This window comes from Urocitellus parryii (genome assembly GCF_045843805.1).
Source record: "Urocitellus parryii isolate mUroPar1 chromosome 8 unlocalized genomic scaffold, mUroPar1.hap1 SUPER_8_unloc_1, whole genome shotgun sequence".
NCBI lineage: Eukaryota > Metazoa > Chordata > Mammalia > Rodentia > Sciuridae > Urocitellus > Urocitellus parryii.
The window spans coordinates 4,638-9,841 of NW_027551785.1; the positions used below are offsets into that span (position 1 = coordinate 4,638).

General features: G+C 40.4%; 1 long non-coding RNA gene across 1 annotated transcript; it reads left to right on the top strand.

The window, feature by feature from the left end:
- Nucleotides 1–1,103: 1,103 nt before the first annotated feature.
- On the top strand, nucleotides 1,104–4,314 carry LOC113185892 (uncharacterized). Its single transcript, XR_003301180.2, has 3 exons — nucleotides 1,104–1,177; nucleotides 3,728–3,970; nucleotides 4,102–4,314. It is a non-coding gene; the product is annotated as an uncharacterized LOC113185892 (long non-coding RNA).
- Nucleotides 4,315–5,204: the final 890 nt, after the last annotated feature.

Consider the following 5,204-nt stretch of genomic DNA (forward strand, 5'->3'; position numbering starts at 1 on the left):
AGAACCAGTGCAAAGTGCAAAAACTACACGATCATCTCAATAGATGCAGAAAAAGCCTTTGACAGATTCAATACCCCTCCATGATATCAAATCTGAAGAAACTTGGAATGGAATTAGACATAATAAAGACTATATATGGCAAACCCACAGTCAAGGTCATACTGAGTGGGGAATAACTGAAAGCATTTTCTCTAAAATCAGCAACAAGCAGGATGTCCACTCTCATGACTCCTATTCAATGTAGTGCCTGAAAATTTAGCTGGAGCTGTTAAACAAGAGAAAGAAACAAAGAGATACAAAAGGGAAAGAAATAAAACAAATATCCCTATTTGCAAATGATATGATCCTATACTTATAATATCCTAAAGGTTCCATCAGAAGATTTCTAGAGCTGATAAACAAATTCAGCAAAGCAGCAGGATACAGAAATCAATAGCTTGTTTATATATCAATAATAAATCTGCTGAGAAAGAATTTAGGAAAATGAGATATTTTTAAAAGAAACTATTCACAATAGTTTAAAAAATATGTAAAACATCTAATCAAAGAAGTAAAGACTTCTACAAAGAAAATTACAGAATTCTTCAAAAAATTGGAGAGTATACTAGAAGATGGAAAGACCTTCTATGTTCATAAATAGGCAGAATTAATATTGTTAAAATGGCCATAGGCAATCTATAAATTCAATGCAATCCCCATCAAAACACCAATGATATCCTTCACAGAACTAGAAAAAGCAATTCTAAAATTCATACGGAAAAGAACAAAAGACTCAAAATATCCAAAACCATCCTGAGTAAAAGCAGCAACACTGAAAGCATCATAGTACTTGATTTCAAATTAGACAACAAAGCCATAGGAACAAAAACATCATGGTTCTGGCATAAAAACAGATGCACAGACCAATGAAATAGGATAAAAGACACAGAGACAAACCCACAATACTAGAGTCATCTTGTTTTGGACAAAGGTTCCAAAAGGATATGTTGGAGAAAAGACGGTCTCTTTAACAAATGGTGCTGGGGAAACTGGAGACCCACGTGTAGAAGAATGGAGTCAGATGACTCCCTCTTACCCTGTACAAAAGTCAACTAAAAATGGATCAAAGATCAGGCAGTAGACAGAAACTTTGCAGCTGCTAGAAGAGGACATCAGGGGAAGAAACTTCAATGTACAGGTACGTGCAGTGACTTCTGAATAGGACTCCTCTAGCTCAGGAGATAACAGCAAGAATTAATAAATGGGATGGCATCAAATGTGAAAGCTTCCGCACCACAAAGAAGATATTTAACAGTGTGAGGAAACAGCCCGCAGAATGGGAGCCAATCTTTGCCAGCTACTCTTTTGACAGAGGTTTAACATCCAAAACAAAGAACTAAAAAAAAAAAAAAAAAAACAAAAAAAACGCAACAGCCAAATATCCCATTTAATAAATGGGTAAATGAACTGAATGACATTTCTCAAAAACAAAAGTAAAAGTGGTGAACACTTAGGTGAAAGATATTCAAAATCAGCCATCAAGACAATGCAAATCAGGACGCTGGGGCAGCAGCTCAGTGGTAGAGCGCCTGCCTCACACATGTGAGGCGCTGGGTTCTATCCTCAGAACCACATAAAAATAAATAAATAAAGATATTGGGTCCATCTACAACTAGAAAAAAATATTTAAAAAAAGAAAGAATGTGATCCTGTTGCCTCAGCCTCCTGAGCCTCTGGATTACAGGCATTTGCTACCACACCTGGCTAAATATCACCTTCTTAATACAGCTTTCTCTATTTTATGTAAGAATAACCATCAACCCCCTTCCTGACCTAGCCTCCTTACTATGCTGAATTTTTCACTCAAGTATCTATCATTAGCCCTGGCAGGCAATATATGTGTTGTTCATTGTCCAACTCTCCACTTCCTATTATGTGGAACAGAACCTTGTTATAGTTACTGCAACTGGAAAGAATTTTATAGATGTTCAATAAATGACAACTTTCTGAGGTAATGGATGCCTATGAGAAAAGATAATAGAGAAGTTGAGAAGGACATTTGATGTTACTTAACTGACAATTTCAGAGCAGAAAAGTGAAAAACAAAATAGAACAAAGCATTGTGAGGTGAGAATGAGAAAACACATCCGTTGATGGCAAAGGTTAAAGTGGTTCAGAATAAATAAATCACTGGATTTGCACAGTTTAAAAAGACTGCAGAACTGAGCCCAGAAAGAATGGCAAGCCATATATAAGCCCAGGAAAATAGCTGAATATCACATGCAATACCAGAGAAGGGACGATTTCTAAGCGTAGTTTCCCCCACAGAGTATCATTGAATATGTCATTCCCTTGAAAAGTGGTCAAATAAAAGAAGCATGGTCTAGTAGGATTTGAAAAGGCTGGAGTAACCACTTTCAAACAGACTTCTTTACTGCAGGATTTCTTGTAGCTTTTAACAAGTATAGTATTAACCTCCGAGAGAAAGTACAACATACAGGATTTCCTTGCCTTAACCACATCATCTTTTTTGGTTATATATGTCTAGTTTCACTTTTGTCACTAATTGTTATGTATTCAGTTATATTTTGTCACTGATTTACCTATTCACAAAGTAATAATGTCTTTCCAAATCCAAAAATCCCTTTTACTACTATAGTTAAACCAAGTTTGAAATCTAAGAATCAGAATACACACAGGCCAACTGTGATTTATGATTGTTCAATATTTGCTACACTTTGTTTAGGATATATCATAAAGGTTCCACTTGGGAAATAAAATCCTGAAATGTTAAAAAAAAAAAAAAGAAAGAAAGAAAATGAAAACCAGGGACTGGGGTTGTGGCTCAGTGGTAGAGACTTGCTTAGCATGTGTGAGACACTGGGTTCGATTCTCAGCACCACATATAAATATACACAATAAAGGTCCATTGACAACTAAAAAAATTTTTTTTTCAAAACAAAAAAAGGAAATTCGAATCAAAGCCAGACTGAGATGCCATCTCACTCCAGTCAGAATAGCAATTAAATACCAATAAATGCAGGCAGAGATGTAGGTGGTGGCAGGGAACGCTTATACACTGTGGATGGGAGTGTACATTAATACAGCCACTATGGAAATGGTATGGAGGTTCCTCAGCAAACTAAAGATAGAACTACCATGTGATCCAGCTGTACCACTCCTTGGTGTCTACCCCAAAGAGTCGAAGCCAGCACACAGTATCAACACTTACAAAGTGTGACTATCCCATCACAGCACAACTCACAAGAGGCAGGCATCTGTAGAAAGATGAATGGATAAAGAAAACGTGGCACAGATACATGAAGGAGTTTTACTCAGTCAAAAAAGAAAATGAAACTTTGTCATTTGCAGGAAAATGTACGAAACTGGAGGGCATTATGTTAAGTGAAATAAACCAGATTCAGAAAGACCACATACTGTGCATTTTCCCTCACGTGGGGAAGCTAGTAGGAAAAGAAGGGAAAAAGAAAAAAAGGAAAAAGAAATGTCATGAACGAAGAAGGGAGGGCCCCTGGGGAGGGAAGCGGTGTGTAAGGGGAGGTGTTAGGGCGTGACATGGATCAAATCATGTTAGATGCATGGATTAATATGCCATAATGAAACTTGCCATTCTCTTTGATTAATATGCACCAACAATTGTTTAAAAAAAGACTAAGAGAAAGTACATCAAAATGTTAGTAGTTTTGCTGGTGTGGGTCATTTAATTCTCTATTTTTCCACTTCCCAGGTATTTTATAATAAGCATCTTTCAATGAGCTGAAAAAGATGACATTACTAAACAAACTCACCTGTGGATGCAGGGGGAACCCAGAGGCAGCTCCCAGCCAAGCAGGGCACAGGGACCGGCATGGGGCTCTGCCAGGGCAGGGCAAGGAACTGGTCGGAGCCCAGAGGATTCAACTGTCTTTGTCCCTATGGCTATTGTTACCTGAGTCCTTGCTTTGTCCTCCAGGATGGTGTGGGATAGAAGGTGAGGACGGCAGAGTTCACTCAGAACATAAGACACCCCCCACCCCACAAGAGAAAGAGCCCCAGAATGAGGAAAGCACCCTAGCTGTGGAGACCTTTATAATTAGAGACCCTCCTCTTTTCCCCCTACAGTTGTCTCTGGGGCTCCCATGTTGTCTACACCTGCAGAGCAGCCTGGATGGTTAGCCAAAGCCCACGGCCATCAGACTCCAATTCTTACACATGTAAGAAATATAGTCCAAAGCAACATAGTTTTATCCGTTGAGAGCCTGCCTACTTTATAAACCCATGAAACTGTCCAACATCTGCTCCTCATAGATAAGGCAAATCCTGCTTCTCTAAGAGACCCTGCAATTAACCTCTCCAGATAAAGAATCAATAGAATGTATTACACACATTCTAATATACACATAATGCAGTGTGTGTGTGTGTGTGTGTGTGTGTGTGTATACACAGAGGGGGAGAGAGAGAAGAGAGATACAGAGAAAGAGAGACAGACAGACGCTCAGACAGTTATGGGACTGAGAAGTCCCGAGATCCACAGTGGACAAGCTGGAGACCCAGCAGGAACAATGGAGTAAGTTTCGGCCCCAGTCTGAGCCCTATGGAGGAGAAGATGAGTGTCTCAGCCAAAGACAGCCAGGCAGGGACAGCAAAGTCTCCCTCAGTCTTTTTTGTTCCAAAGGCCTCCAGCAGATTGGATGAGGCCCACTCACATTGGAGAAGGCCATTTGCTTGACCCGGCCTACTGATTCAAATGTTTATTTCATCCAGAAACATACTCAGACATAACAAAATAATGTTTAACCAAATCTATGGGCTCCCTATGACCTATCAAGCTGATACACAAAATTAGACATCACAAATCCCAACTGTTGTGTCCCTTTAACATTTTCTGGCCCAGAGACACCCCACCTTGTAGCTGAACGGCATCACCCAGGCACACGAGCCCTCTCTGGGAATTGCCCGCTTTCTTCTCTTTCTGGGTGCTCATCCCACCCCAACTGTCTCTGGGGTTCTGCGTGGAGGGAAGCTGCCACTCCTGCACCCTGCCCTAGCTGGGGCCCTGATACTTGTGGTGCAATACTGCCACCTGGTGGTCCTGCCTCTTCCTTCATCAGCCCCCAAACCCCTGACCTGAGGGCAATAGTCCTCGTCTCCCTGAAGAGCTCTCTCTCCCCACTCTGCCCCGTCTATCACCATGTGCTCTGCTCAAATCTGCCCCAGAGTTTCTT